The sequence below is a fragment of the Dermochelys coriacea genome, chromosome 16, assembly GCF_009764565.3.
Source record: "Dermochelys coriacea isolate rDerCor1 chromosome 16, rDerCor1.pri.v4, whole genome shotgun sequence".
In the NCBI taxonomy this organism is placed as follows: domain Eukaryota; kingdom Metazoa; phylum Chordata; order Testudines; family Dermochelyidae; genus Dermochelys; species Dermochelys coriacea.
Genome location: NC_050083.1, coordinates 21,320,354 through 21,333,240, shown reverse-complemented (window position 1 = coordinate 21,333,240; position 12,887 = coordinate 21,320,354). Strand labels below are relative to the sequence as shown.

Below are 12,887 nucleotides of genomic sequence, written 5' to 3'. Positions count from 1 at the left end.
GTTAGTCTGTATTCGCAAAAAAGAAAAGGAGTACTTGTGGCACCTTAGAGACTAACAAATTTATTTGAGCATAAGCTTTCGTGAGCTACAGCTCACTTCATCGGATGCATTCAGTGGAAAATATTAACACTGTCAGTTGTTCCTATGATAGGTACTGAACTGTACACGGGGGCCATTTCATTTGATTATTCCTCTTTGTACTTACAAGCCGTTGCTTACAGTAATAAGCCCTTCAGCGAGCATCAGAAAATCATGCCTCCTGCACTTACGCTGTTTTAATGTGATAAATGTATTTAGCTCAGTAACATTCAGAGTACCCTGGTTACTCTTATAGGTAGGCACCTATTCAGTGTATGAGATAGACCTTCTTCCCTGGCTAATTAAACCCAGATTCTCCCATTGTTTAAGAGAGAGGAAACTGAATGTTTACAAAAACAAGCTACAGAGTAGCAGCCGTGTTAGTCTGTATCTGCAAAAAGAAAAGGAGTACCTGTGGCACCTTAGAGACTAACAAATTTATTAGAGCATAAGCTTTCGTGAGCTACAGCTCACTTCATCGGATGCTAGGCAGCTTAAGTCTGTTCTGGGTAGCCCTGGGCAATATAGTAAAACAGAGTTAGCACAGCAATTCTGCTTTACAGGGTGGTAGAAAAAATGATTCCTGGCTTTTCGAACACAAAGCATGTTACTGGAGAGTGCAGAGGTAGGGCAATACTGAGTACTTTTGAAAATCTTACCCTAAAGCTCATTTTTATTTTCACAGTAGGAGTGGTCAGGGATTGAGGAAGCAACCACTGAATGGCAGAGAAAGAAAGGAAGGACAGATGTGTAATAAACAGGCATTCAGATCCAGGTGCTGAGTGCACTATTCTGCATAGAGTAAAATAAAAAAGCAGAAACAATTAGTTCAGTTTATAGCTTTTGATTTGTTATGCTGAAGACATTTTAAGGCTAAACATGAGAGTGCAAGTAGCATTAGATTGTATTTTACAAGGATCTTGTACTCACAAGTTGAGATCCCTGAGATCCTGATAACAGGATGTCACTGTTGATAACAGAGCTAGTCAAAGTTTTTCAACTGAAAAAAAACTTTCCTGCTGAAAACTGGCATTTTGTTGAAAATTATTTCAAATTTTTTCTACAAGAAATTTTAAAATGAGAAGTTTCAGTTGAAATACAAATTTGTATTTCAGTTATAAAAATTTATCTGTTTTTGGATATTTTCCTTCCTCTTTTCTCCTCCCTTTTTTTGCCACTGAACACAAAAGAATGATCCCTGGGGTTGGGAGATTTCTAGCTACTTTTTTCCCTTTTCCACTCCAGTTTTTCAAAACTCTCTCAACTTTGGAAGAAGTAAAAAATAGCAAAATGAAAAATAAAATCCTAAGAGTAGAAACCTGGCCCTATTAAAGTCAATGGCAAAACGCCCATTGACTTCAATGGGGCCAGGATTTTGTGCTATCATTTTGCCCCTCTGTAGCTTTTCCAAAGTGGAAAAAATGAACAAACCCTGGACATTATATACTATTATCCTAAGGGAAAAAGGGGGGAGAAGTGGGAGAAAATGAAGATTCAAAATTCTGAAAAATCAGTTAAAAAATAGCAAAAAATTAAATTGCTGCAATCCATGTGCAAGGGAAGCAACTTTTAAAATGTTCAAAAATTGTTTTTCTATTGTCCAACCAGCTCTAACTGATCATCATTCCTGACTTTCCCCTCCTGAAATCACTGGCTACATAGGAAGTGACACATACAAGGAGAATGAAGACCTTCCAATGGATGAGATGATCATGTAGAGAGTATTATAATAAACAGAAGTACGAAAAATCTTCTATAATGACAGGTTTCAGAGTAGCAGCAGTGTTAGTCTGTATTCGCAAAAAGAAAAGCAGTACTTGTGGCACCTTAGATACTAACAAATTTATTTGAGCATAAGCTTTCGTGAGCTACATATATAAATCTCCCCTCTGTATTTTCCACCAAATGCATCCGATGAAGTGAGCTGTAGCTCACGAAAGCTTATGCGCAAATAAATTTGTTAGTCTCTAAGGTGCCACAGGTACTCCTTTTCTTTTTGAAAAATCTTCTGAGCTCTTTCCCCTGTCCCCACAACATTTAAGTTCAGACCATTGAGTTTCCCTCCAAGAACTGATTCCTTCTCTTGTTCATATGTTTTACACTTACATTTTTACTTCAGTTTCCTGCTTGCTGCATAAGATTTTCAGCCAGAAGGGGTATCCACTTGATGTTGCTCCAGCCAATGTCAATGTTACTCCTTGGGAAGCTGGTAATGTAGAGTAGAAATGTGGGAAATTAATATGAAATTGTACCATACAGCCTAGGGGAATAGCAGATTACTGGTGTTCTTAATGCAAACCCTATCTGACAATGTGTAAATAATGAAAGCCTGTAAACGGTTCAAGTGTGGAGTGGTGAATAGCAGATGGTATCATGTAGCTAATATTTTACACTAAATGTAAATGGCTGTAGCAAGAAGTTGAAATCTATAGGTGCAAATGGAACATAGGCGTGATTGTCAATGTCATGCAATAGAATTTACCAGAGCCTCATAAGCTAATTTCTGCTCAGTTGGTACCATGCACCTTGGCTAAATACACCAAGATAGAATAGATACTGAATAGTTCATCCATCCACCTACAATGGGCTCTATAGTAAAAGCTGAGTACAGGGATATATACACAGGGAAAGAAACTAGACTGCTAGGAGAGACTAATGCAGGATTTACATGGGGCTTCAGCAAAAACTAGATACAACTGTGCTGCCTTTTCCTCCTACAGCCAATGGTATGAGAAAGAGAATACCACCCCGGGGAAACCAGCAACAATAGTTTGAGCACAGATGTCAGCACAGTTGTCAGCAGCCAAATAAGTAACTCTCGCATCGCTCCTGTTCAGAGGGCCAGCACAAAGCCTGTGTACCACTAATGCCTCTCATATGCCCTAATTAGAGCAATATCATAATTCATAGGCCATGTACTGGCCCTCAGGAAGGGGTAAATTTCACCCCATCTCTGTTACTCTGTCAGACTGCACAAAGGAAGCCATTTGAAGATTCCACTGCACATGCCTGGAATATTGATACACTGTCAGCAAGGAGCACCCTAAGCTGTATTTCCTGCATTAAAATTCTCACTTGCCAGATATTAGCTTGAATATCCTTGTATCCTCACACTGGTTGTTGAGTATACCGGGGAGCAAAATGTCCAGGGGTGTTTAAAAGTCCATCTTAGTACATACCACTAGGAAGGGTGCTTGGACTCAGATGGGGCATGCAGTTTTTCTAGTTTTTTATTAGTGTGCAATTGCAACAGAAAGAAATATTAAGCACAGTAGCCAAATGTACCAGGATCCTTTAGATATTGGCAGCAGCATAATTTCAGAGAAAAATAATATGCTTCTCTGAAGTACATAAGGGCTAAAACTCAGCCAAACTATTCAGGCCTTTTCCTCCCCCTGCCTTATAATAGCTCAAAAATGGGCAAATGGAGTCCTTAAAACAAGTTTCAAAGCAATTTACTCCTGACTGGACACCTTGTTTACAACAAACTACTTGCAGCTGAGTAATAAAACCCCAAGAAATGCAGTTTATAATGGAAATGTTGGCACGATACTAACTGCTTCAGCACTGGGGCCTCTCAGTCTGTTCGGCCACTTTGGGGCTATTTTTAAACTACTGAAGGAAAGAGCCAAAGAAGGATCCTATATGCTGAGCAATGGAAAAGAGATTCTTTCCAAATGCATGAGGACTCTAGCAGAGGAAAGTTCAAAAAGTCTTCCCATTAGGATTTAGTCTCAAAGAGAGAAATACGGGAAGGACAGCAGAGCTATTTCGCCCATCTCAGGTGTGATCCTGGCTCAGTCCTGCTCACATTAAAGTTAGTAGAAGTTGTACTGATGACTTCATGAGGAACAAGATCAAACCGCTAAAGCAAACTACTTTTGCAGGTTACTGTTCTTCACAGAGCCAGTGGATTAGAGAAAATAGGTTTTAGGCATAGTGGGGAAGGGGAGGAGGAAATGTAGCACCATCTGCTGTAAGAGAATGGGCATTAAAATCCTAATTCGTCTGTCATGGCTTTGCTTGGAGGCCAGCAGGCCTAGTGGTCAGGCCACAGATGAACTCTCCCCAAACCTTAGAGGTGGCTCTTCCAGGTAGTACAGGGGCCTGGCAGCCAAGCCACAGTTTGTTACCCCCACCATCACACACCCCAGAGTCGTCCAGGCTCTCTCAGGAGGCCAAGGGAAGGATAGGGGGACCTGGGCCTTCCCTGTTCACCAGGTCCCAGCCAAGAGGCGAGGATTGGCTCAGTGCCTTCTGGCTGCCACTCCAGATCACTCCCCTGGACCATTTCCTATCTTCCCTGTTTTCCCCTCCATTTGGAGTGTGGCTCCAGCCTTCTGCTTACACAGTCTTGGTAGTTCAGGGCTCCAGCTGGGGGGTGGGATGCTTCTCAGCTGTCCCTCAGAGTTCAGTTCCCCCCATTTAGTTAGGGGGATCCCAGCTAAATCTTATTCAGTCCTGGTCCTTCCCCTGCAGATTGCTCTGTCTCAGCGGCGGCAGCGTCTCTCCTCCATGCTCCCCCAGCCAGAACTCCCTTTTAAGCAGGCCCTCCAGAAGGTGCAGGTCCAGCATACTTCTTGGCCCAGTACTTCTCCACCACTCTTTTTACTTTAATGCTGGGTCTGTAAACCCCATCCCACCTCCACACCAAAACACAGCAGCAAAACCAACGCTGCTTTGGAACTTCCACAAGTTGCAGGCATTACTAGCCAAAAATAATCTCAAGTTCTCATTGTTGCCTCAGCATCATTTTTCCTTATCCCTCAATAACTGTTAGCTCTCCTCCATTGCAATCATGGTGTTAACTTAGATCAGGAAGTCTTTGGGACAGGGATACTGTCTCATCTGTTAAGTGCCATGCAAAGTAGTAATCATGAACAGGGAAGCAATGATATTTGAAGATGGCTATCAGTGGCATGCAGATACAGTCTTGAAACATGGTAGAGAAGGAGTCGGTGTGTTAAATCACCCAGCAATAACCCACCCAAACTTTTTCTGTCTCTACCTGTTTGGCAGCTATTCTGTTTTTGGCCACTTTTTTGTGCATCAAGCACATCTGTTCATCTGGTAAGGCAGGTGGATGGAGAATTTTCTGTTTGGATTCAGAAAATTTAGCCCTTTTCTGACAAAAAGTGTAAAGAATTAAATGAATCCTGGGCATGTCACAGCCCTCGGGCCTGATCTTGAAATCTCTACACAATGCAAAACTCCTGGTTAAGACAACAAGAATTGAGTCTGGGGAAAAAATGCAGGATCATGCCCCTGGCCAGCTGGTCCTTGACAATAGTGCCCTCTGCTGGCCACCAAAAGGGCAGCATCCACTTAAAATAGCTGTTCCTTCAGTTTATCTGGAGGCAGTAATTGAAGAACTTCTGTTATCCCAAAGTGGCTGAGCCAACCATCACTTTCTAGATTCATCTGCACAGAATCTGTCTCATTACTAAATTCAAACCAGCTGGGGAAAATTCAGTTTCATTAAACAGAAGCAAATTCCTTTTCCTAAGCTGGAAGCTTTTATACATTTCAGACACAGACTATTTTGAACAATGAAAATATCCTGAAATCTTCCAACGTGCCAGAATGTTTTTTCAGAGGAATAGAAGAGACCGAAAGGTATTTAAAGCAGGAGATTGGTTGTGAGGTGATAATACATGGCTTGGGAAAGCTGATCAAGATGAATTTTTGTGCAAAAAGGTGCTCTATGAATAATGAATTCAGCACTGTATAATGTGGGTGCTTAACAAACAAAACAATACACAACAAGAGGAATGCCTGTGTGGCAGGGACACAGCCTCTGCCCTCATCCTAGGGCCAGGCTCCATGTCAGGGAGGGTACACTTCTCCACAATTTGTTCCTCATCAAGCCCTTTATCAAGCCCTTTATCAAACCAGCAACTCTCTCCAGCTGCCCTGATGGGTTGTAATCAATTTGGGTAGGATCTTACACTCCTTGCCCAGCCAAAATAGTCACTGGCTCCATGGGAGTTTTTCTGGAGCTAAAGAAGTCTATTGTGGGTAATGGCAGATCTGCCCTGGGAGGGAAGAAGACAGTGGGCTAGCCATATTCCACACTGCTATTTATACCTCTGCTCCATTCAGGCTACAGGTACTAAAGTGAAAATATAGCACGGTATGGTACGTTGACAGAGTGCCTGTCATTCCAGAAGATCCCATAGTGCTTTACAGATTTAATTCAGTACAAGCTATACAGGAATCACTTCACCAACTTGGCGTGAAGTGTAGCAATTACTTAAAGGCACAGAGGAGCATCTCAGCTGTTTAGAGCAGGAGACGAGTGAGGACACTGGATTCAAGTGAAACTGCCAGAGGAATCTAGAGAAGTCTGGCACAATTACTCAAACTGGAATTCAGACAGGACACAAGAAATGTGTCCCAAGAAAATGTCATGGGATCTTTAAGTGCAGCATGAGAAGTCAGGAGCTCCGCTTCACATTTCCGCAAGAGACAGCAGCTCCAGCAGATTCCCTATAATATTAGGCATTGGTTTACTATTGACTCTAAGCGAAAACTCTCTCATACTGAATTCAAGCACCGTTTCCCCAGCACCATGGGTGTTCCTTGGAGGCCTCCTGTTGAACACTGACACAACCCAACTCTGCTTACTTCATGAAATCTGATGGGACTACAGTACAAGATAAGGTATCAGAGAGTAAAAAAGAGCCAACTTTCAGGGACATGTCACATGGATAGCACGTTATAGATAAAACAACAGTTCCTGATTGACATACACTGATTAAAAAGCAACTAAGAGAGAACAGCACAGCACCCCAGTCAGATTATTCAGTTTTATGCATTTGGCAAACTCCCCTCTTGTCATTATGTAAAATTGTAAAGCAGGAAAGAATCTCTAATTGTTTTAAGTAAAACACTTGGCTGTAATAACCCTAAAATAAAGGCTTCCCGATCAACAAGTTTGAAAGTATGGCAAAAATTAGCCCTATAGGGAAACCATAAAGCAATTTACCTGACAAGGAACTTCAAGATATAATCCCCTTATGGTGCAGTTTCTTGTGGGGTCTTCATGTTACTTCAGCTAGGAATAATGAGAACAGATGCCCTGGATATTAAATTGTCGTGCTGAAGCAACAGAAATAAGATGCAACGTTCATTTCATGCAGCATACTGGATATCAAGCAGCTGATTATATGATAATACAAGCACAATGCACATTGCACAAAGGCAAGGAATAAACGTCATGGACTAAAGAGCCATCCTGACAGTTTTAAAGAAAGCTCAATTAAAAGCTCTTGGAAGCAGTGTTGCATTAGTGAGATTTACTGTGTACATCAATGAGGAGGGTTCCCTTTACAAGAAATGTAGTTATTTCATCATAATTTGTGCCAAATTACCCAGTTGCCAAGCCAATGTTACTTTGTTCACCAAACACGTTGTCAGAGGCAACTGCGTTTGGTTAAATAATCATTTCTATTTGCCTTCCAAATAATATAATTGCTGATCATAAAGAAACATATCACTTTATTTGGTTCTGCTGAGTTCTGGTTTAACACACAGTACAACATTACACACTATATATTTGGTGTGTAGTGTCTAGATTGTAACTGAAAAATTGAAGCAGATCATCACAAATCCTAGTTAAATATATACATATGGTTTGTGTGTATGATAGTTTCCCAATCTCATTGGTGTTGATAGAGAGGTTTTAGAACTTATCGGGGAAGTTTTAGTGGCTAGGGAACTATGTTGGCCATTAAGAGTATGTGGGCTAGTGGTGAGAGCAAGGGACTGGATTCTAATCAAAGCCTTGGTACTGATTTGCTTTGCACTTGGGTACATCACTTGAAGTTTTGTTTATCCATCTGTAGAGTGGGTATAATAAAGCCTGTGTCACAGGGGAGGTGGGAGGCTGTATTCATTAATGTTTGTATGGTGCTAGGAGATCTTCAGATCCAATGGCATGTTGTATAAGAGTGTAATAAAGTGAAGCCCAAGAGACTGGAAGGGGCTATAGGTGGTGGCTATAATCCTCTCCACCATTTGTTATGGCACCGTCTGTAGGCTGCAAGAGGTGTGGGGAGAAAATGGCTGGAAATGCTCTTAACAGGCAAGCTCTGCTCCCCATCCTAATTGTAGCCCATGCTGTAAAATGACCACTGCATAATAAAACAGTTGATCTCTTTTCAATCACCATAAGGCTGGAACAACAGTAACTTCAGCAGTGACAACTATAATAGAACTGCAGTTTGAGCTAACTCTAACCTTCAGTGTTGGCGAGACCTGTAACTCTGCAGCTGCCTACAGTAAGCTCCCCACTGCATCTGCAACCAGCTTCCCGTTCCTATTGCAGAGGTGCCAGGTCAAAGGTAACTAACCCCAAGAGGGGCTTCTTCCTGCTAAAGTTTAGATTTGCTGCAAGAACAGATTGCAGAATTTTGAGGTTCAAGTTTTTAAAGCATTAGAATTTTCATGGAAGCCTGGATAAAACCCTGCTAAAGCCTGACAAAATGGTGACTTAGAGGAACCACGCCATGAAGATCTAGACTTTGCAGTTGAAGTCTGCAAGTCCAAATGCAGGAATAAGGAACAATGGTGGGCAAGGCTAGATAAGCAAGCTCTGGTCGCAGAAGAGATGAGGTTAATGCAGTTCGAACTGCAATGAGCCAATGTATTACAGAGAAGTGTCACAATTAGTCTAGAGATCACAAAGACACCTCTGGGGAGCTGGGCCTAAATCCCTGGTCCTTCAGCTACCATGAGCTATAGGACAACTTCTTTAACTGGTAGTAGTCTAGACTCCTTTGCCCTCTCTGTGGAGCAGGTCATAGACATATGTGTTTCACTCAGACACAAAGCAGTACCAGCTGCCCCAGAAGGAGGTGCAACAATAAATATCAATAAGCAATAAGCAATGTTCTGTTAGGTTTATACAAGGTTGTGAGACTATTAGGTTGTCAGGACACAAATACTGCATAACAAAGAAGGGCCCAGAATTGCTGCCTCCTAAATACAACAGGAGCTTCCATTTTTGCTCATCTCATCCTGCTGCTGTCTACATACCATGGGAATCTGTCTGTGTCTCGGTTGCAACACATGTAGGATGCAGAGAGAGTCCAACTACTGGATGGGGGATTCCTCTAACTGGTAAAGCCAGTGTCAAACCACCACAGGAAGCCACACACAGAAGACAGCTGCTACTGCAGATAGACCCAGTGCAGAGACACAGAAGGCCGACATATCACAATTCTGCCACCAAGAGAGGGTGAGAAAGATAAATATAAGCATCCAGTAGCTATGGGAATATTGGAAGCACATCCTCACCCAAATGGAGGAATATAGATTTCTTTAGACATCAGATATAGGCTAGCCAGAGACACGACAGGCCAGGCCATGACACACGACAGGCCAGAGATTTAAAAAATGAATCCTGACATTTTGACATCCTATGGAACTCCTCAAGAATCATAGAATATCAGGGTTGGAAGGGACTTCAAGAGGTCATCTAGTCCAACCCCCTGCTCAAAGCAGGACAAATCCCCAACTAAATCATCCCAGCCAGGGCTTTGTCAAGCCTGACTTTAAAATCTTCTAAGGAAGGAAATTCCACCACCTCCCTAGGTAACACATTCCAGTGTTTCACTAGTGAAAAAGTTTTTCCTAATACCCAACCTAAACTTCCCCCACTGTAATTTGAGACCCTTACTCCTCACTCTGTAATCTGCTACCACTGAGAACAGTCTAGATCCATCCTCTTTGGAACCCCCTTTCAGGTAGTTGAAAGCAGCTATCAAATCCCCCCTCATTCTTCTCTTCCGCAGACTAACAATCCCAGTTCCCTCAGCCTCTCCTCATAAATCATGTGTTCCAGTCCCCTAATCATTTTTGTTACCCTCCGCTGGAATTTTTTCAATTTTTCCACATCCTTCTTGTAGTGTGGGGCCCAAAACTGGGCACAGTACTCCAGATGAGGCCTCACCAATGTCAAATAGAGGGGAACGATCACGTCCCTCGATCTGCTGGCAATGCCCCTACTTAGAGAACCCAAAATGCTGTTGACTTTCTTAACAGCACACTGTTGACTCATATCCAGCTTCTCGTCCACTGTACCCCAGGTCCTTTTCTGCAGAACTGCTGCCGAGCCATTCGGTCCCTAGTCTGTAGGGGTGCATGGGATTCTTCCGTCCTAAGTGCAGCACTCTGCACTTGTCCTTGTTGAACCTCATCAGTTTTCTTTTGGCCCAATCCTTTAATTTATCTAGGGCCTTCTGTATCCTATCCCTACCCTCCAGCATATCTACCTCTCCTTCCAGTTTAGTGCCATCTGCAAACTTGCTGAGGGTGCAATCCACACCATCCTCCAGATCATTTATGAAGATATTGAACAAAACCAGCCCGATGACTGACCCTTGGGGCACTCCACTTGATACCGGCTGCCAAATAGACATGGAGCCATTGATCACTACCCGTTGAGCCGGACAATCTAGCCAATTTTCTATCCACCTTATAGTCCATTCATCCAGCCCATACTTCTTGAACTTGCTGGCAAGAATACTGTGGGAGACCGTGTCAAAAGCTTTGCTAAAGTCAAGGAACAACACGTCCACTGCTTTCCCCTCATCCACAGAGACAGTTATCTTGTCATAGAAGGCAATTAGATTACTCAGGCATGACTTGCCCTTGGTGAATCCATGCTGATTGTTCCTGATCACTTTCCTCTCCTCTAAGTGCTTCAGAATTGATTCCTTGAGGACCTGCTCCATGATTTTCCAGGGACTGAGGTGAGGCTGACTGGCCTGTAGTTCCCAGGATCCTCCTTCTTCCCTTTTTTAAAAATGGGCACCACATTAGCCTTTTTCCACTCGTCCGGGACTTCCCCCGATCACCATGAGTTTTCAAAGATGGCTCTGCAATCACATCCGCCAACTCCTTTAGCACTCTCGGATGTAGCGTATCCGGCCCCATGGACTTGTGCTCATCCAGCTTTTCTAAATAGTCCCGAATCACTTCTTTCTCCACAGAGGGCTGGTCACCTCCTCCCCATGTTGTGCTGCCCAGTGCAGTAGTCTGGGAGCTGACCTTGTTTGTGAACACAGCGGCAAAAAAAGCATTGAGTACATTAGCTTTTTCCACATCCTCTGTCACTAGGTTGCCTCCCTCATTCAGTAAGGGGTCCCCACTTTTCTTGACTTTCTTCTTGTTAGTAACATACCTGAAGAAGCCTTTCTTGTTACTCTTAACATCTCTTGCTAGCTGTAATTCCAGGTGTGATTCGGCCTTCCTGATTTCACTCCTGCATGCCCGAGCAATATTTTTATACTCTTCCCTGGTCCAATTTGTCCAATCTTCCACTTCTTGTAAGCTTCTTTTTTGTGTTTAAGATCAGCAAGGATTTCACTGTTAAGCCAAGCTGGTCGCCTGCCATATTTACTATTCTTTCTACACATCGGGATGGTTTGTCCCTGTAACCTCAATAAGAATTCTTTAAAATACAGCCAGCTTTCCTGGACTCCTTTCCCCCTCATGTTATTCTCCCAGGGGATCCTGCCCATCAGTTCCCTGAGGGAGTCAAAGTCTGCTTTTCTGAAGTCCAGGGTCCGTATTCTGCTGCTCTCCTTTCTTCCCTGAACTCGACCATCTCATGGTCACTGCCTCCCAGGTTCCCATCCACTTTTGCTTCCCCTACTAATTCTTCCCGGTTTGTGAGCAGCAGGTCAAGAAGACCTCTGCCCCAGTTTGTTCCTCCAGCACTTGCACCAGGAAATTGTCCCCTACACTTTTCAAAAACTTCCTAGATTGTCTGTGCACTGCTGTATTGCTCTCCCAGCAGATATCAGGGTGATTGAAGTCTCCCATGAGAACCAGGGCCTGCAATCTAGTAACTTCCATGAGTAGCCGGAAGAAAGCCTCGTCCTCCTCATACCCCTGGTGCTGTGGTCTATAGCAGATCCCACCACGACATCACCCTTGTTGCTCACACTTCTAAACTTAATTCAGAGACTCTCAGGTTTTTCTGCAGTTTCAGACCGGAGCTCTGAGCAGTCATACTGCTCCCTTACATACAATGCAACTCCCCCACCTTTTCTGCCCTGCCTGTCCTTCCTGAACAGTATATATCCATCCATGACAGTACTCCAGTCATGTGAGTGATCCCACCAAGTCTCTGTTATTCCAATGACATCATAATTCCTTGACTGTGTCAGGACTTCCATTTCTCCCTGCTTCTTTCCCTGGCTTCTTGCATTTGTGTATAGGCACTTGAGATAACTTGCTGTTTGTCCTGCTTTCTTAGTATGGGGCAGAAGCCCTCCCCTCTTGCGCTCTCCTGCTCGTGCTTCCTCCCCGTATCCCACTTCCCCACTTACCTCAGGGCTTTGGTCTCCTTCTCCCCATGAACCTAGTTTAAAGCCCTCCTCACTAGGTTAGCCAGCCTGCTTGCGAAGATGCTCTTCCCTCTCTTTGTTAGGTGGAGCCCATCTCTGCCTAGCACTCCTCCTTCTTGGAACACCATCCCATGGTCAAAGAATTCAAAGCCTTCTCTCCGACACCACCTGCATAGCCATTCGTTGACTTCCACGATTCGACAGTCTCTACCCAGGCCTTTTCCTTCCACGGGGAGGATGGACGAGAACACCACTTGCACCTCAAACTCCTTTATCCTTCTTCCCAGAGCCACGTAATCTGCAGTGATCCACTCAAGGTCATTCTTGGCAGTATCATTGGTGCCCACGTGGAGAAGCAGGAAGGGGTAGCGATCCGAGGGCTTGATGAGTCTCGGCAGTCTCTCCGTCACATCGTGAATCCTAGCTCCTGGCAAGCAGCAGACTTCTCGG

At 43.6% G+C, this 12,887-nt stretch overlaps 1 protein-coding gene across 17 annotated transcripts in view; it reads right to left on the bottom strand.

Moving 5' to 3' along the window:
* The window catches only part of LOC119844076 (DAB2 interacting protein), a 494,149-nt gene that overhangs the window by 395,755 nt on the left and 85,507 nt on the right, over nt 1-12,887 (bottom strand). For 14 of the 17 annotated variants that reach the window (XR_006276072.1, XM_043498919.1, XM_043498921.1 and 11 more), the window contains one exon: nt 2,185-2,284. The gene's annotated coding sequence lies outside the window, so the exon portion shown is untranslated. Of the gene's footprint in view, nt 1-2,184; nt 2,285-7,066; nt 7,136-9,117; nt 9,304-12,887 lie in introns of those variants that run through there. The other 3 variants (XM_043498909.1, XM_043498910.1, XM_043498913.1) reach the window with 2 other exon arrangements.